Raw genomic sequence first — 20,588 nt, forward strand, 5'->3', positions numbered from 1 at the left:
GTGCAGTTTTCCAGACGTCACTCGCAAGATAAAAGAACCATGCATGGACGACGATCTCTTACAATAGCCCCATATTACATCCTTGTCCCGTTGCCGCCATAAAAGAACCATCCAGTTTTAGTTTAATCCAGTTGTCACTTGGAACAGTGCACGCATGTTTCAGTGTCGCCGTTGAACTCTCAGGTGGAGGGTTTACCCTGACTATAGTGGCCTTCCCTTTTTATGAGAATCATTGGGCACTTGATTCATTAACCGACGCAGCTACTGTCGTGTGCCCCTGAATGATGTCACTCCTAATATGCTATGCTCACCATACATCAATGCAAATTGTAGAACGGGGAAACCATAAACTACAATAGAATTAACCTTCAGACCCGTAAATTACTAAACATTCCACTTAATATAGAAAAAATAAAGTATAAAGAGTAAATAAGGAAACAGAGTATTCTGTTTGGTTAGTTGTCTTCTACACATTATCTCACTATAAGAATCCCACATTATACAAAGTGCATCGATAAACTTTCCTGGTCATCTCATGCTACCAAGATACAAAAACAGGACATTGAACTCATCTGCTCCAGTTTCAGTCCATAGGTTTCTAGTATTATCAAGATCTCTTCTAATTAAGTACACATTGTCATAACTGTGCCTCTAGTTTCAGTCAAAAAAATGGTCCTAAAAAATTCTCGAACTGCAGGAGAACTCCATAACACATTAGCACAAATAAGCGTTCATATCCAACCAGCTGATTAGAAGTGCATTTCAAAATCAGAAATCCAAGGTTGCAAACTGATGATGGTATGATTCTGAAAGAGAGAAAAAGATAAATCCATATCTAGTTGCTCCAGTATTAAAGTGGAGGAAAGATACTGTGTTCACGCATCTAATAAATAGATTGGAGCGCTATTATTGGTATCAGGATTGCCTAGCTAGCATTCTGTAGCTTAAACAGAGATAAGGTCGTGAGCTGAAAAACGTGGAACCCAAACCACCAAAACTTAATCTGGTTCCCCTCCATACGTTCCAGTTCAGCAGGGTGACTTATCTCGATGCTCCCTTTAGTTTGAGGATGACTTTATTCATTGCTTCTCCTAGAACAAGCAATGTGGGATGCATCAACATGTATATGAACTTGAGATAAACTGATCATGCATGCATGCCTAGTCGCCTCGAACCCAACATTGTTTAGTTGGAAGTTGGAACCGCCTAAAAATAAAGCTATCTAAGAAGTGGTAGAGAATATCTCACCAGAGGTCAACTAAACAGAGATTAAATTACCCGGACAATTAAGCAAGTGCAGTGCGACCGCGAAGCCTCTCGTCTTTAGCTGCCCGTCCCATAGCTGTAGCTCCTGCTCCGCACCGTCCAATCACAGGATGCATGTCCAAATATTTCTCTGGACGTAGATGGTGAAGACTGAAGAGCTGCAGCATCACAAGATCATATCACCTAACTTAGAAACGGAATCAAGAAAATAAAGCCAAATAAAAGAGGTAGAGAAGTTGGGGAGTGTACCACTGACTTGGATTGGTTGGTTGATATGGGCACAGTGAGGCCGGACGTGGTTGAATACACGACGGCGACAAGATCCTAGACTACTTGTGTTGTGGTTGTGGTGGCTCTCTAGCCTTTACTGATGGTCTAGCAATCAGGGTCTGGTGACAGGACGTTTGTCGAACAGGTTGCAAGCAAGGAGGATGCTGCACAGGAGGTCGACCCAGCCCATCTAGCTTCACTTGTAGAGTGACCTGCTTGCAGCTAACAAAGCCATGAAGGTCGGATAACGCCTGGTTGGACTGCGACGTGGGAAGAGATGTCGCCTTGCGCCACGTTCATGTGTGTGTCCCTGGCGAGAAGACGCACGCGCACTATGAGACTGGACTCTCCTCACTCATGGTGTAGGAAGGCCACCGCGTAGCGCCCGCCGCCGGCACCTGTGTAGGCGCATGCGTGCACAGAGGGGTAGAGCCACACCAGCGACCCCATCTCGAGCCACCACCACAGGACGCCGGCAGTACCACATGGAAGAAGTCAATGGAAGGAGCATCAGGCGCCGCCATCGGAGGGCTAGGGTGTGGTGGCCGAGACGCAGGTGCATGGACGGGTGGTTCCATGCCGGCGACGGATCCTCAGAAGATTTTTTTAGACATCCCTGAAGAGGGGATGAAATTGGGGAATCCTTAGGAGGAAGGGCGATGGGAAGATGGCTGGGGCCCGTGGGGTGCGTGTGTGTAGTTTTCTTTTTTTAAGGGCCAGGTTTCGTGAAGTTTTTTCTCAGTTTTTTTTTCTTTCGTGCGTCCAGGTTTTGTTCTGATTTTTTTTAACTGAATGAATGTCTGTGTTTGAATCCCTTATAAAAGGAAGAAAGTGTCCGGGTGTGATGGTTTCCTTCTTAGTTTCCTTTTCTCATGTATGTTCAGGTTTTGTTTCCGGTTTTTGTTATATAGATCTAGTTTTAAATCCGAGCCGTCAATTTTTATGGTTAACACAAAATCAACGGATATGAAAGCATGACGTATAGAGAATTATGAAAGCCTCCATCTTTTAATATTAGATATAGATGTACATCATGAGAGCCGAGCCTCAAGTATAGTAGGGCCGAAGATGAGCAATGTTCCACGGCCGACGGGTCTCCTCCTCCAATGTGCGTGAGTCCTTATTGTTTCGAACGTCGGTAAGGTAGTATGACCCATTATGTAAATTCTTGCTGACCACAAAAGGTCCTTCCCAAGATGGTGATAACTTGTGCATATCTGTCTGATCTTGAATGAGCCGAAGCACTAAGTCGCCTTCTTGAAAATTCTGGTTTTGACCCGGCGGTTGTGATAACGCCGTAGGTCTTGCTGGTAAATCACCGAACGAGCCACCGCAAGATCACGCTCTTCATCCAATAGGTCAAGTGTGTCTTGACGCGCCCTTCCATTGTCAGCTTTAACATAAGCCTCCACCCGAGGTGAGTCGTGACGGATGTCACTAGGGAGAACCGACTCTGCCCCATAAACCATGAAGAAAGGTGTGTAACCCGTAGACCTGTTGGGGTCGTGTTGATGTTCCATAACACCGAGGGTAACTCCTCCACCCAACAACCCCGCGTTCTCTGCAAAGGAACCATAAGCCGGCGCTTGATACCTCACAGAATATCCTGATTTGCTCGTTCTGCCTGCCCATTGGATTGAGGGTGAGCCACAGAGGAAACGTCAAGCCGGATATGCTCCCGTTGACAAAATTCTTCCATAGCGCCTTTAGAAAGATTAGTGCCATTATCTGTTATGATGCTGTGTGGAAAGCCAAAACGAAAGATCACCTTCTTCATGAATTGAACCGCCATTGCCGCATCACATTTACTAACCGGCTCTACTTCAACCCACTTAGTAAACTTATCAACTGCCACCAAGAGGTGGGTCTTCTTATTCTTGGACCTTTTAAAAGGCTCAACCATATCAAAGCCCCAAGTTGCAAACGACTAAGTAATTAGAATCATCCTCAATTCTTGAGCCAGCACATGAGCTCGTCGTGAAAATTTCTGACAGCCGTCACATCTACTTACCAAATCCTCAGCATCAGCGTGAGCCATCAACCAATAGAACCCATGACGGAAAGCCTTGGCTACAAGAGATTTAGAGCCAGCATGATGACCACAATCTCCTTCGTGGATCTCTCATAAAATCTCCCAACCTTCTTCAGGAGAGACGCAACATTGAAACACCCCTATGACACTGCGATGGTGCAACTCCCCATTGACAATCGTCATTGACTTAGACCGCCGGGTTATCTGTCTGGCCAAGACCTCATCCTCTGGCAATTCACCCCGAGTCATGTAAGCCAAATACGGAACCGTCCAATTAGGAATAGCATGAAAATCCGCCACCAATTGCGCCTCCGGATCAGGAATAGCAAGATCCTCCTCTGTAGGTAATTTAACGGACGGGTTAAGCAAAATATCCAAAAACGTGTTAGGCGGCACCGGCTTACGCTGAGATCCTAGCCGGCTTAAAGTATCAGCCGCCTCGTTCTTCCGGCGATCAATATGCTCAACTTGGTAACCCTTGAAGTGACCTGCAATGGCATCAACCTCTCGTCGATAAGCTGCCATAAGTGGATCCTTAGAATCCCAAGTACCAGAAACTTGCTGAGCCACCAGATCCGAATCGCCACAGCACCTCACCCGGCTTAAGTTCATCTCTTTAGCCATCCGAAGACCATGGAGCAAGGACTCATACTTAGCTGCATTGTTAGTATAGTGGAACATTAGCCGTAGAACATTAGTAAACTTGTCACCTCGTGGGGAAGTCAAAACAACTCCAACCCCCAAGCCCTCCAGCTGTCTGGATCCATCAAAGTGAATAGTCTAATATGTGTTATCTGGCTTTTCCTCAGGTGCCTGCAACTCTGTCAAATCATTGATGAAATCCATAAGTGCTTGGGACTTGATGGTCGTGCGTGGCACATACTTTAAACCGTGAGGACCAAGCTCAATGGCCCATTTAGCAACTTGGCATGTGGCTTCCTTGTTTTGAATGATGTCTCCTAAAGGAGCAGAGCTAACCACCGTAATTGGATGACCTTGAAAATATTGCTTAAGCTTCCGGCTTGCCATGAAAACCCCATATACAAACTTCTGCCAGTGTGGATACCTCTGTTTGGACTCGATAAGCACCTCACTGATGTAATAAACCGACTGTTGAATCGGGTACTCCTTGCCTGCCTCCTTCCTTTCCACCACAATGGCTACACTGACGGCCCGGCTATTAGCAGCCACATATAACAATAGAGGCTCTTTATCAATAGGGACAGCAAGCACGGGCGGCTCAGCCAACTGTTTCTTCATATCCTCAAACGCTTGATTAGCAGCATCACTCCAAACGAAGTGATCCATCTTCTTCATCATCTGGTAAAGGGGAATAGCCTTCTCACCCAGCCAGCTTATGAACCGACGTAAAGCCGCAATACGACCCGCCAGTCGTTGAACATCATTGACACACACACCAGTTTAGCCAAGGAAGTAATAGCTTTGATCTTCTCCGGGTTAGCTTCAATGCCTCTGTTAGAAACCAACAATCCCAAGAGTTTGCCTGTTGGTACACCAAAGACACACTTAGCCAGGTTGAGCATCATCTTGTAGACCCGGAGATTGTCAAACGTCTCCTTTAAATCATAAATCAGGGTCTCTTTCTCTCTTGACTTCACCACAATGTCATCCACATAAGCATGAATGTTGCGCCCAATCTGATTGTGAAGGCAATTTTGTACACACTGCTGATAAGTCGCCCGGACACTCTTGAGCCCAGAAGGCATGGACACATAGCAGAAGGCTCCAAACGGAGTAATGAAAGCTGTCTTCTCCTGGTCTTTAACTGCCATCTTGATATGATGATAACCAGAATGAGCATCCAAAAAACTCAAACGCTCACAACATGTCGTAGCATCAATGATTTTATCAATACGAGGGAGAGCAAACGGATCAGCCGGACAAACCTTGTTTAAGTCCGTGTAATCCACACACATTCGCCATGTGCCGTTCTTTTTGAGTACCAGCACCGGATTAGCCAACCACTCAGGATGGAAAACTTCAATGATAAACCCGGCCGCCAAAAGTCGGGCCACTTCCTCACCAATGGCCTTCCGCCTCTCCTCGTTAAACCGGCGAAGAAATTGCTTTACCATCTTAAACTTCAGATCAATATTAAGAGTGTGCTCAGCAAGTTTCCTCGGTACACCCGGCATGTCTGAAGGCTTCCATGCAAAGATGTCCCGGTTCTCACGGATGAACTCGATGAACGTGCTTTGCTATTTTGGATCTAGATTAGCGCTGATGCTGAACTGCTTAGATGAGTCGCCAGGGACGAAATCAACCATCTTAGTATCATCCGCCGACTTAAACTTTCACGAAGGATCATGCTCTGTGGTTGGTTTTTTCAAGGATGTCATGTCTGCCGGGTCAACATTGTCCTTGTAAAATTTCAGCTCCTCCGTTGCACAAACTGATTCAGCATAAGCCGCATCACCTTCCTCACATTCCAAGGCCACCTTGTGACTCCCATGCATTGTGATGGTGCCCTTATAACCCGGCATTTTAAGATGCAAGTAGACATAACAGGGCCTTGCCATGAACTTAGCATAAGCCAGCCGCCCTAACAGAGCATGATAAGGGCTTTCGATCTTGACCACTTCGAAGGTTAACGTCTCAGACCTGGAATCGTGCTCATCCCCAAAGGCAACTTCTAACGATATCTTACCCACCGGGTAGGCTGACTTACCTGGCACGACACCATGGAAGACAGTGTTTGACGGCTTAAGATTCTTATCTGCCAGTCCCATGCGACGGATGGTCTCATAATAAAGTATGTTAATGCTGTTACCTCCATCCATGAGCACCTTAGTAAACTTATAACCCCCAACCTGAGGTGCCACTACCAGAGCCAGATGACCCGTATTATCAACCCGTGGCGGATGATCCTCATGACTCCACACAATAGGCTGCTCTGACCACCGCAAATAACGTGAGACCGCCGGCTCAATCTCGTTCACGGCCCTCTTATGAAGCTTTTGGTCCCGCTTACATAAGCTAGTGGTGAAGACATGATACTGCCCACTATTCAACTGCTTCGGGTTGGTCTGATAACCAGACTGCTGCTGCTGTTGACTCCCCTGATTACTTTGCTGATTGTAACCACCCTGGTTATCATGATCTTGAAACCCCGAAACTTGAACCGCTGCCTCCATGACCCGGACCCTGATCCGCCATTCGGGCCATGGTGGCGCTGGATGGACTCCCCAAAGCTTCTCATTATGCTGCAATCTTTCCACGAATGAGTAGTCGGCTTCCGATCCGTTCCGTGTTTTGGACACGGCTGATTTAACATTGCCTCAAGGTCAAATCCTGTCCTCAGAGCCGGTTGTCCCTTACGACATTGGTTATAATTGCATGCATTGGTGTTAGACACAAAGTCATCAGCTTTGCGCTTACCGTTGCCGCCCTGATTGGTAGAATTGTACTATTGTCCCTTCACGCCGCTACCCTTCTTCCCCTTTCCCGATCTTTCATCCTAAGAGTCGGGGTCCTTGGTACCATCAGAGTCGGCATACTTAACAAGAGCCGCCATTATCTCCCCCATGTCGTTGCAATGACGCTTGAGCCGCCCAAGCTTCTGCTTGAGTGGAATGAACCGGCATTTTTTCTCCAACATCAGAACCGCTGAGCCGACGTTGATATTATCTGAAGAATGTATGATGGTCGAGACCCAGTGCACCCATCTGGTCGTTGACTCACCCTCAGCCTGAACACTAGAAACCGAATCCACAATCGATGCACGTGTCTTTAAAATTATGTATAAACCGGGCCTTCAGCTCCGCCCATGAACGGATGGAATTAGCCGGCAACACCTTCAACCATGTACGAGCCGTCCCCTCTAACATCATGGTGAAGTACTTAGCATATGCAGCCTCACTAACATCCAGCATCTCCATGGCCATCTCATAACTCTCCACCCACGCCTCAGGGGGTTGATCGGCTGCATAATTAGGCACCTTACGAGGGCCTTTGAAGTCCTTAGGCAGGCGCTCGTTTCGTAGAGCCTCCATTAGACACGGCACACCGAAAGCCTTGGAAGTTACACCTGCCTCCACTGAAGCTGTCGGGTAAACTGGCGCATGCTGATCAATCGCCAGCTGAGCTGCCAGCTTGGCCTCCCGATGCGCTCTATCCTGGTGCACCAAATCAAGTGCACCGGCCCCATTGCGCGCCGGGTCATGCCCATGAGGTTGGTTACGGCGCTGCTCCGTACTTGGGACTGTTGGTGAATTAATGTGCCTGCTGTAACTCCGGCTTGGACGAGGGGTCGCATGAATCCGATCACGACTATAAGAGTAAGCCTGCTGCTGCACCAAAGCTGTTTCAAGAAGCTCCCTGGCCCTTCGGGTTTCAACCGCCGCCGGAGTTTCACCCTCGACGGGCAGAGCTGCCAATCGTGTAGTTGCAGCAATCATGTTATCCAGAGGGGTGGAGTAATGACCCGGTGGTGTCACCACTTGCTGAGGCGGAGTGCTCTTCATATGTGGCTGGCCAGGTGGCTCAACTATCCGATTCACCACGGGCGGGTTATTGGCCCCAGCTCCAGGGGTGTTGAAGAGGTCCCTCGACTCATAAACCAAGGGCAAACGACTCCGGTGCTTTCTCCTTAGGACTTCGTGTGAAGCGTTCTGATCTACCGATATGAATCTGCTTAAATTCGTTGTGCTTGGGCATCCAAAACGGCCCGCTACGCAGCCATCTTGGCGTTTTCTGCTGTTAATTCCGCCTTAGCCCGCGCTATCTCATCACGCAACTTAGCTATCTCTACTTTGTGCTGCTCCTGGTTGTCTGGGGTTACCTCAACCTCCATCAGAGTCGCCAGAGCCTCCAATAGATCTGCTAAAACTTGAGCCGTCGGGCGAGCTGACCCGCCAGCACCTGCAGTTGTCATTGCTGCCGCACCAGATGTTATAGCCACATCGGTTGTGATACATCCATTTTGCATCATGCTTTTATATCGATATTTATTGCATTATGGGCTGTTATTACACATTATTCACAATACTTATGCCTATTCTCTCTTATTTTACAAGGTTTACATGAAGAGGGGGGATGCCGACAGCTGGAATTCTGGGCTGGAAAAGGAGTAAATATTAGAGACCTATTCTGCACAACTCCAAAAGTCCTGAAACTTCACGGGAGCATGTTTCATAATATATAAAAAATATTGGGCGAAAGAAGTACCAAAGGGGGCCCCCTGCCTCGTGGACCCCTAGCAGCCCTCTGATGCCCATCTTTGGCTATATAGAGTCTTTCGTCCAGGAAAAAATCATAAGCAAGCTCACGGGACGAAACTCCGCCGCCATGAGGCGGAACCTTGGCGGAACCAATCTAGGGCTCCGGTGGAGCTGTTCTGCCGGGGAAACTTCCCTCCGGGAGGGGGAAATCATCACCATCGTCATCACCATCAATCCTCTCATTTGGAGGGGTCAATCTCCATCAACATCTTCACCAGCACCATCTCATCTCAAACCCTAGTTCATCTCTTGTATCCAATCTTTGTCTCAAAACCTCAGATTGGTACCTATGGGTTGCTAGTAGTGCTGATTACTCCTTGTAGTTGATGCCAGTTGGTTTATTCAGTGGAAGATCATATGTTCAGATCCTTTATGCATATTAATACCCCTCTAATTATGAACATGAATATGATTTGTGAATAGTTACGTTTGTTCCTGAGGACATGGGAGAAGTCTTGCTATAAGTAGTTATGTGAAGTTGGTATTCGTTCGATATTTTGATGAGATGTATGTTGTCTCTCCTCTAGTGGTGTCATGTGAACGTCGACTACATGACACTTCACCATTGTTTGGGCCTAGAGGAAGGAATTGGGAAGTAATAAATAGATGATGGGTTGCTAGAGTGACAGAAGCTTAAACCCTAGTTTATGAGTTGCTTCGTAAGGGGCTGATTTGGATCCATATGTTTCATGCTATGGTTAGGTTTACCTTAATACTTCTTTTGTAGTTGCAGATGCTTGCAATAGGGGTTAATCATAAGTGGGATGCTTGTCCAAGGAAGGACAGTACCCAAGCACCGGTCCACTCACATATCAAATTATCAAAGTACCGAACGCGAATCATATGAACGTGATGAAAACTAGCTTGACGATAATTCACATGTGTCCTCGGGAGCGCTTTTCTTTATATAAGAGTTTGTCCAGGCTTGTCCTTTGCTACAAAAAGTATTGGGACATCTTGTTGCACCTTATTTACTTTCGTTACTTGTTACGCGTTACAAATTACTTTATCACAAAACTATCTGTTACCGATAATTTCAGTGCTTGCAGAGGATACCTTACTAAAAACTGCTTATCATTTCCTTCTACTCCTCATTGGGTTTGACACTCTTACTTATCGAAAGGACTACGATAGATCCCCTATACTTGTGGGTCGTCAAGACTATTTTCTGGCGCCAGGAGTGAAGTGCCATTGGTAGGTGGAATTTGGTAAGGAAAAATTTATATAGTGTGCTGAAATTTACTGTCACCTGTTACTATGGAACATAATCCTTTGAGGGGCTTGTTCGGGGTATCTTCACCCCGACCAGTAGAGCAAAGAGTTGCTCCTCAACCTACTGAACCTACTGAAAATGTTTACTTTGAAATTCCTTCGGGTATGATAGAGAAACTGCTAGCTAATCCTTTTATGGGAGATGGAACATTACATCCCAATTTGCACCTAATCTATGTGGATGAAGTTTGTGGATTATTTAAGCTTGCAGGTATGCCCGTGGATGTTATCAAGAAGAAGGTCTTCCCTTTATCTTTGAAGGGAAAGGCATTGACATGGTTTAGGCTATGTGATAATATGGGATCATGGAACTACAACCGATTGAAATTGGAATTTCATCAGAAGTTTTATCCTATGCATCTTATTCATCGTGATCGTAATTATATCTATATTTTTTGGCCTCGCGAAGAAGAAAGCATCGCTCAAGCTTGGGGGAGGCTTAAGTCAATGTTATATTCATGCCCCAATCATAAGCTTTCAAGAGAAATTATTATTCAAAAATTTTATGCTCGGCTTTTCTCGATAATCGCTCCATGCTCGATACTTCTTGTACTGGCTCTTTTATGATGAAGACTATTGAATTCAAATGGAATTTATTGGAAAGAATTAAACTCGACTCTGAAGATTGGGATCTCGATGAAGGTAAGGAGTCAGGTATAACACCTAAGTTTGATTGTGTTAAATCTTTTATGGATACCGATGCCTTCCGTGAATTTAGCACTAAATATGGACTTGACTCTGAGATAGTAGCTTCTTTCTATGAATCCTTTGCTACTCATGATGATCTCCCTAAGGAGAAGTGGTTTAAATATAATCCTCCAATTGAATTAAAAGTAGTTGCACCTATTAAAGTTGAAGAAAAGACTATCACTTATAATGATTCTGTCTTTCCTACTGCTTATATTGAGAAACCACCTTTCCTTGTTAGAATAAAGGATCATGCTAAAGCTTCAACTGTAGTTCGTAAGAGTAATACTAGAACACCTACTCCCTCTGAGCAAATTAAAGTTGAACCTAGTGTTGCTACGGTTAAAGATCTCTTGGCTGATAATATTGATGGGCATGTTATTTTCTTCTGTGATGAAGCTGCTAGAATTGCTAGACCCGATACTAAAAATAAACATAGACCTATTATAGGCATGCCTGTTATTTCTGTTAAAATAGGAGATCATTTCTATCATGGCTTATGTGATATGGGTGCTAGTGCAAGTGCAATACCTCATTCCTTATATAAAGAAATTATGCATGATATTGCACCTACTGAGATAGAGGAAATTTATGTTACTATTAAGCTTGCCAATAGGGACACTATTTCACCAGTTGGCATTGTTAGAGATGTTGAAGTCTTGTGTGGGAAAGTTAAATATTCTGCTGATTTTCTTGTTCTTGGTTCCCCACAAGATGAATTTTGTCCCATTATATTTGTTACACCCTTCTTGAATATTGTTAATGCTAAGATATACTGCAAAAAGGATGTAGTTACTATTGGTTTGGGGGATATGTCTCATGAGTTTAATTTTGCTAAATTTCGTAGACAACCCCATGATAAAGAACTGCCTAGTAAAGATGAAATTATTGGTCTTGCTTCTATTGTCGTGCCTCCTAATGATCCTTTAGAACAATATTTGCTCAACCATGAAAATGATATGTTTATGAATGAAAGAAGGGAAATAGATGAAGTATTCTTTAAACAGGGACCAATTTTGAAACACAACTTGCTTGTTGAAATCCTAGGGGATCCTCCCCCACCCAAGGGTGACCCTGTGTTTGAGCTTAAACCTTTACCTGATACTCTTAAATATGCTTATCTTGATGAGAAAGAGATATATCCTGTTATTATTAGTGCTAACCTTTTAGAGCATGAAGAAAAAAATTATTGAAAACTCTGAAGAAGCACCGTGCTGCTATTGGATATACTCTTGATGATCTTAAGGGCATTAGTCCCACTCTATGCCAGCACAAAATAAAATTGGAAAAGGATGCTAAACCGGTTGTTGATCACCAACGACGGTTAAATCCTAAGATAAAAGAAGTGGTAAGAAAAGAAATACTAAAACTTCTGGAGGCAGGTATAATTTATCCCATTGCTGATAGTCAGTGGGTAAGTCCTGTCCATTGTGTCCCTATGAAGAGAGGTATTACTGTTGTTCCTAATGATAAAGCTGAACTGATCCCACAAAGAATTGTTACAGGTTATAGAATGGTAATTGATTTCCGCAAATTAAATAAAGCTACTAAAAAGGATCATTACCCTTTATCTTTTATTGATCAAATGCTAGAATGATTATCCAAATATACACATTTTTGCTTTCTAGATGGTTATTCTGGTTTCTCTCAAATACATGTGTCAAAAGAGGATCAAGAAAAGACAACTTTTACATGCCCTTTTGGTACCTTTTCTTATAGACGTATCCCTTTTGGTTTATGCAATGCACCTGCTACCTTTCAAAGATGTATGACTGCTATATTCTCGGACTTTTGTGAAAAGATTGTTGATGTATTCATGGATGATTTTTATGTATATGGAACTTTTTTTGATGATTTCTTAAGCAACCTTGATCGAGTTTTGCAGAGATGTTACGAAACTAATCTTGTCTTGAATTAGGAGAGGTGTCACTTTATGGTTAACTGGTAGACTGCCCATGCGTTGCCACGGGCCAGGGAAAAATTTGTAAACAATGCTCAAGTTACCCGCCTCGAACGAAAACATTGCACGCAAGTATCTTCTCTCTATTCCAACAAACACCATGCACCCCATCTAGCCTCTATTTTTTGTTGAACTTCTCCCTAGCCCTCTTTGTCGATACATAAACCATCCTCTCAATATGCGGTAACTTGATTATGCATGTGGCTTCTATGTCATTGTTTTGTTGTCTCGCGCTACTATGTATGTTAAAAATATGGCATGTACAAGGCACCTCACCTTAGTAGAAATAGTAAGAAAATGTGGCATATGAACAAGAAAACAATCTTTCCACCACATGTTCATTCACAAACTAATAATTCTCTATTTATCTTTGGGCTCTGCTTCCATTTCCACCTAAGATGCATCTCCATCACTTTATCTCACTAATACATATTTTTCTACGGACCTCAAATATACATACAAGAATCACACGACAAGGTTGCATCATTGTCATTCCATCTCTTCTTTCACTTCGGCTCTTTTGGTCATTGCAACACCAGTGTGCGCCGTCTTCACACTGCTCCAAATCTGCCCATGTTTCCATCCGGCTCCAAATACGCCCATTTTTTTTCTCTAAGTCAGTCATGTCGTAACAAATTTGTACTTTCAGCCTCAGAATATCATTGTTTGGAATGAGGAGGGATTTCAGAGTTCACTTCTCTAAAAGAGAATGCAATACATATTGATACAGATTAGTGATGAACAAAAAATTGCTTCCATAGATGTAAATTACTTCTGTATGAAAATATATTTTGTTTCAAATGTTGATACTCCTTGCTTTTGGAACTTTAGTTTCCTTCATATGGTTTTTTCACTTCCTTTTTTTGGATGGTAACTGTTTCGGGTCAAATTACTTCTATGGCAACTAAATATTGTTTCCATATGGTTAAATTTTGTTTGTTTGGACTGACCATAGAAAATGATTCCTTGAATTGGCAATCGCTTCAATGTAGTACTCCCTCCATCCCGCAATAAGTGACTCAAAAATGACTCAACTTTGTACTCCTTCCTTCAATTGGAGTATATGTTTTCTTTTCTCATAGGAAAGGAGAGTGCTTTAATTTTTTACAGAACAAAATTGAGATTGATTTATTCTTTAGTTAAAATTGGTGCCACGAATATGTTTCATGGAATCTGAGAATTGTTCCAAACGTATCGATAAAGTACTTCCAATATAGTAAAAATTGGCAGTCTGAGGATTTTGCATTGAACCTCTTTTAAAATGGTGATGAAAGACCACACATGTTGAAGATAAGTTTGGCCTTAATCTAATCGAGAAACAACTGTTTTTCATACCAGACAAGCAACTACTCTCTGACTCAATGTGCCACACCATTCACTCACCGGTGTAATCCATACACATGTTCAGTACCTTTTGAATTTTATGCTCCCGCTTCTCCATGTGTCAACCCCTTTGTTCCTTGTTGACCCTAGCTTGTCTTGATGCAACATCAAACAACAACAAAATATTACACCTGATACGACATCAAGCTATACAGGAACTATTAGACCACCCAAATTATTGAAGCTTCAGAATTTGTGTCTGGGTCCATGCCTAATAAACTGGAAGAAAACCAAAAGATACTTATTGATATGAATCAACTTGGTTAAGTATGGTCAAATACAATGCACGGTGGAATATCTGCCCTAGAAAACAAAAGAAAAGGAGATGGAAGAAATCATGCACTCAATGGGTGGCTGTAAGTTCACAGGTATCAAGACTTGGCTCACATATCATTGATCATGGGTCTGTGTCAATATGGCTCCGGTGCCCAGTTTATCACGGTGTTTTGTTATTATTTCCGAGATAGTACTTTCTATTATAGTGTTGAGATAAGCAATTTAGATGTTTTAAATATTCCCAGCTCTTTGGATAAGAAGTATTTCAGTAACTGAATAATCTTTGACCGTCCAAAAGAACTACGATGTTTCTTTGGGAATAACAACAGAACAAAAAATCCGAGAATCATGGCTGACCTATGAGGCGCAGATGTTGTCGAGGACCTATAACCATGCCTCCTCTCCTTTGCGCAACCTTGAAACCACGAGTAATTACCTGGCATTATTTCATTATCTCAGCTGGTTTTATGACTTCGAACATATGAGAGTACTCTAACATGTAAAATAATTCTTTCTCAGGTTCCAAATAAGTCAACAGTAGGTCAAAAATAGAGGTGAAACATTGCCAGGCAGGCAGACACACAACAATAGCCGATGATTATAGCTTAAGGTCCAATGAGGATAATATAAGTAGTGGAAAACGGAATTTTGTATCCACATCCCTATTGATCAAGGAGTAAGTCAACATGATACAAGGAACGTACAACAACACCCGAGACAATATAATTACAACACTGCAGAAAAATTAGAGATCCATGTAATCAAATATCTCTTTGTTAAATTTTAGCTGAACAACTTAACTTATAGAGTGTCGATGGTTCAGATCTTTTTCCTTTTAATTAACATGTGAGTTATTATAAAGTGGGTAATTTCTTTTTGCGGTATATAAAGTGGGTAATTCATATAGACTAAGACATGGAAAAAGGGTGTAGGTGGTGCAAATTCATAGCAAGTTTTATATTGGATGCACACAAACAACTATGTGGACACACAAAAAGAAAACAATCACTTTGAAAGTTTGAATAGAAATGTCTAAATGAACATCAGATGGTCTAGTGTCTCCACTGAGAGCACTACATGGACCCCTCATTAACAATTTAGCAATGAACAAACAATTCTAGTATTTAGACATGAGAATACCTTGTACAGAATTTCAAAGCCATAAAAAACGTTACCACTGGTTTGGGTATCCTGGAAATAAAACAGAGGTAATAAATTCCTTATAACTAATCAGGTGAACATAGAAAATTGATTACCTCTGGTTTGATCCCATGTGCTCTAGCCAAAAATAGATCAAATCGGCAGGATATCCTATAAGGAAACAAATCTAGCAAGGAAACTGATTATTATTATATCTAATTTCCAGCTACCAGTGGTAGGCGCAAAGTGGAACACTATTACGTAGGACAACAAATTTGGGCAGGAGGAAGTATAATGGTTATGAATGCCAGGCAAAGTGTATTAAGTTCATAACTATGAGCATGCAAATAATTTATATGAAGGGTCCCTTTTCTTCTGCATAAGTCAGACATACTGTATGTATGTGTAATGTGTCAACCTGTACACAAATACAAAATATATATTACAACGGAAAATGCGTGAATATGATGATGAATATCTTATTCTGAACTCTTTTGCATCTTGTATAATGGACAGGGATTGAGATTCTAATTTCGGCACTACTGGAGAGTATGTTGTGTGCAAAACGAAACTACATGCATTAATCTACATGATTGTTCGTACCAACAGAGAAACAATTTTGCATCTAGTAGATGTGTGTATGTTTCAGGGTTATATTTAGTTGCTATAGAAAAAACACTTAAGGCTAGCAAATAGAATTAACCTAGTACATAGAAAGTAGAGAACTGATCGCTGCAGTAAATTATGAACTGATATCACACATAAAACAGTAACATACCCCAAAATCTATTCCTCGCAGCTCCCCACAAGTCTTCCTTCGCCCTCTTCTGCTCCACCAACCCCTGTTATGATTTCTCTCCCCTTAAATCACTCTTCTTACTCCGCATACCATCTCTGTCTCCCTAGCCCAAACATGCTAGTACCGTCAGTAGCGCGTCCGGCACCCCACGAAAGAAAACACAATACAACCCACACATGAATAATGATGTAAACATACGTGAAATTATGAACGCTCCAAGAAAATCATTCTGTAAATAACTTGAATGGTGTGTTGATATGCAGAAACATCTACTTCTTTACAAGACATTTACTTGTTTGGATTGCAAAACAAATATTGTTGTAGGAAATGATCTATTGGAAACTGGTACAAAACTTCAAACATCTTTACTGCTGGACATAAAACAAGCACACAACATCCTGTAATTATTTAGTTGCAGACATACATGCATGACAACCAACATATATAAAGTCTTGTGATGAATTGTGTTCAATGGTGAAGAAACTTGCAGCGAAGTGTTTCCTATTAAATGACCTCCCAAACCCAATGTTGGTTGGTCCACTCTACTAAGCTGTGCTATGTCAATAATCAAAAGAAATATATGCTTGTTTTACCACTGGCAATCATGAAAAGCCTACTGACTTTCGAATATAACTTTATCTGAAGATTATGTTATTTGCCCCGTCGACTTTGTTGCCTAGCTGGACAATCAGTACTGCAGTTGCCTAGATCCTACCCTCCTACGGACACTTATGTTCTAATCTGGAGATGAGGTGAGTACAGGGGTCACCCATGGATATATTGTCTAGACGATGAGATAGCACAGGAGATGAAGCAATGTGTGTACCTGGACGCCGCACTGGTTGAGGCACTTGATGGCGACTGATAAGCGCCTCCTGTTGCCGATAAAATCAATTGTTCTTGACCTTCGTTTAGGAGAATATCCAGAGTCAATGTGAAAGCATAGGACTACATTTTCAATAAAATGGCTGAGAAATATTCATGTTTTTATGGAAGCACAACATGCTCGGGAGGGTAAAACTATCAAATTAGAGCAAGGATAATTACAGAAATCCAATTTAATAAAACACATTTGAGAAATTAAGGAGATCATCTCAATACTGAATTACGAGGGTGGGTGATCCTCTAGGATTCCAGATCAATAAACACAACGTGGTGCGTGGTATGTTCCCCCCGACTCAAGGGAAACAGTAGATTGATTAGAAATTCATTCTTGCTTCCTGTCGCATTGTCCACCTGTCTTGTTTCCTCGCAGCTCCACCTTCCCCTGTAGCAACAGCCAGGCCCTAAAACACCGAGCTCCTCTGCATCTCAGCGGGAAAGATAGAGAGATCGGATTGCATCTCACAAGCACACTTTAAAACATGAGTTGATGGATGGCATCCGTAGCCGAACCCTAGTAACAATTGTGTATTATTGATTGGCACAATCAGAACCTAACTAACAACCACCTTTCAGTGTCAGTAGATCTATAGATGTTGCATCCCACTTCACGTCCTAAGATTGTCTACAAAAACTTCACGTCCAAGTGACAGAAGCACAAAGGCTTCCATCAACAAAATAATTTTTTCATAACAAAATCTCTGCTATAAAGGATGCAACTATGACGAAGATATGCCTCTGTGTTTACCTTACATCATCAGAAGTTCAAAACTAATGCTAGATTTATTTTTTATAGGGAGATGCTAGATATGATAATACAACAGTAGTAAATGCCACATGATCCATTTGTGCAACGTCTGCCCTCCAATTCTTATTTAAGTGCTGGAATTAAAAGGGCAAAGCAGTGGGACATCACCACCCACCCATTAAATTTTTTGGATATTAACAATATGACTTTAAGGGGGAAAATCCTCACTGAACAGTAAGCTCCCATTGCTAATCTAATAAAAATAATTGATCAAAATATGCAGGTTTGGCCCCTACCCCAAAGCTACTCCCTAATGTGCCTTAGTGGAATATAGTCTGCCGCAATCAAAAGATGAAATAAACAGCAGCGACATTGCATTAGGGAGGTTCGTTGCGTACATACCAGATGTACTCGGCGACGAACACGGTAGTCTCAATGGCGAGGGCCAGAACCTTCAACCCAGATGCTCCTCCCGACGCCCCACACCCTTGCTGCCGCCGACTTCGTGTGGATGGCTTACTTGTCCTGCACCATGAATTGGGCATGACAAAGATTTTGCTTTTAGGAAACAAATTTACCATAATGTGAAAGCACTGTAATTATGCGGCATAGCAGGACATTGACTTTATGCTTGCAGATTTATCACCTCTAGCAACGGTTGCCAAATTGCCACAACGATAGAGCCCCAACCAGATTACTGATCTATCTTAACTCTCAAGTATTAACTTATTAAATGTAAAATTCAGATGCAAGTGCAGTAGATGTATCACCTCTAGCAACAGTTGCCAAATTGCCACAACGATAGAGCCCCAACTCGATTACTGATCTATCTTAACTCTCAAGTATTAACTTATTAAATGTAAAATTCAGATGCAAGTGCAGTAGATGTATCACCTCTAGCAACAGTTGCCAAATTGCCACAACGATAGAGCCCCAACTCGATTACTGATCTATCTTAACTCTCAAGTATTAACTTATTAAATGTAAAATTCAGATGCAAGTGCAGTAGATGTATCACCTCTAGCAACAGTTGCCAAATTGCCACAACGATAGAGCCCCAACTCGATTACTGATCTATCTTAACTCTCAAGTATTAACTTATTAAATGTAAAATTCAGATGCAAGTGCAGTAGATTACTGCAGTTTAGCACTAACTGTACAACCAACAATTAAGATTTCAGAGGGCAAGCACTGTAGAATAGCATATGCTACCTTCACATCGGGTCCATGAGGTGTCGTACATTTGGATATTTCTGCATGCATCAGACATGCAAAAGTACTGATTCTAGGCACATGAATCGTACATTTGGATGCTTGGACGGACTGGTTGCATCAAAGATAATTAAGCTCTCAGTGTTAGCAAGTATAATGCTTAAATACTGGCAGAATCATGTTCCTCACGCATGGTGTTGCAATATTGCTTTTGGCGTCTAGCTCAACCAAAACAGCCGAGATGAGACAGCAAGGAAGCGGGTCAGTGTTGTACCTCAAGAATTTTCCTTCTGAACAAATTCAGCAAAATAGATTACCTGGCATATAATCACCCATTCGCTCCCAAGGTCCAAAGGCACAGGAGACTGTGACCGGGACCTTCGCAAGAGGCCGGTCATGGTGGCGGTCAGACGTCGATCCCGCAGCTCGGCAAAAGGCGGCCATGGCTCGCGAGGCGCACGTGCGCAGTGCAGTCAGGGCATCGCGGATCGAGGAGGTTGAGGAGGAGGCGCGACGCTCGCGCCACAGACGACCGGCGACGGACCAGAGTTGGCGGAAGGAGAGGGTCATGAATCGGGGCGAGCTCGGGCGGCCGCGGATGAACAAGGGTCGGAGAGAGAAGGAGGAGAACAGAGAGGAAACATGAGGCAGGTAGGTTGCGCGAGATCGCCGGTGTGGCCCTCGTCGGCGGCGGGGCTCCCGGCCAGATCTACGTATGGTGTTGTGGTGGCTCTGGCAGGAGGTAGGGAGATGGACCCGCCCCGCCGCTGCCGTCCCTGGGCGCGGCGCGGCTTCGCCGGCCGGCCCTCCGGCAGCGGCGTTGTGGGGAGCGGTGGGGGCGGAGCGGGCCTTGGGCGGCAGCGCGGAGCGTGGCGGCTGGGCAAACCCTAGCGCTGTTTCAGATCGAGGGGAGCCTTGTTCCCGTCCGAGCTCGAGGGGTTTTTTTCGTTGGTTTTTCTTCGTAGGTATTTTGTCGTTCGATTCAGTTAATCACGACGGGAGTTTGGGCGTACGCGGGACTCCCGGTTTTTTTCTTTGGTTTTTCACGGCTGAAGGGATGATGGGAGGAAGTATCAAAGAAGTATCAAAAAAGACCGGGTGAGGTGGGACGAAAATAAAACTCGGAACGCGACCTACCAACTGAGACATTAGGACTAGAGATGAAGGTATTGTCTTGGGGCATAAAATTTCTGAAAGAGGTATTAAAGTTGATAAAGCTAAGGTTGATGCTATTGAAAATATGTCGTGTCCTAAGGACATTTAAGATATAAGAAATTTCCTTGGTCATGCCGGTTTCTATAGGAGGTTCATTAAGGACTTCTCTAAAATTTCTAGGCCTCTGACTAATCTCTTACAAAAAGATGTTCCTTTTGTCTTTGATGATGATTGTGTAGAAGCATTTGAAATACTTAAGAAAGCTT

At 43.1% G+C, this 20,588-nt stretch overlaps 2 long non-coding RNA genes across 16 annotated transcripts; both read right to left on the bottom strand.

The window, feature by feature from the left end:
• Nucleotides 1-814: 814 nt before the first annotated feature.
• Nucleotides 815-2,454, bottom strand: LOC125525130. The gene is made up of 2 exons (XR_007291161.1): nt 1,516-2,454; nt 815-1,424 (listed from the first exon to the last, which is right to left on the bottom strand). It is a non-coding gene; the product is annotated as an uncharacterized LOC125525130 (long non-coding RNA).
• A 10,580-nt stretch (nt 2,455-13,034) lies between these two features.
• Nucleotides 13,035-20,140, bottom strand: LOC125522727. Of its 15 annotated transcripts, XR_007289947.1 has the most exons (9): nt 19,485-20,139; nt 19,168-19,385; nt 18,358-18,480; nt 17,152-17,230; nt 16,305-16,428; nt 15,643-15,713; nt 15,527-15,577; nt 14,744-14,822; nt 13,920-14,329 (listed from the first exon to the last, which is right to left on the bottom strand). It is a non-coding gene; the product is annotated as an uncharacterized LOC125522727 (long non-coding RNA). The 15 variants fall into 15 exon arrangements; XR_007289944.1 differs by adding an exon at nt 13,035-13,339 and having other exon boundaries at nt 14,139-14,329; nt 15,527-16,428; nt 19,485-20,138; XR_007289945.1 differs by adding an exon at nt 13,035-13,426 and having other exon boundaries at nt 14,139-14,329; nt 15,527-16,428; nt 19,485-20,138.
• Between the last annotated feature and the right edge of the window lie 448 nt (nt 20,141-20,588).

This window comes from Triticum urartu, chromosome 7 (assembly GCF_003073215.2).
Source record: "Triticum urartu cultivar G1812 chromosome 7, Tu2.1, whole genome shotgun sequence".
NCBI classification, from domain to species: domain Eukaryota; kingdom Viridiplantae; phylum Streptophyta; class Magnoliopsida; order Poales; family Poaceae; genus Triticum; species Triticum urartu.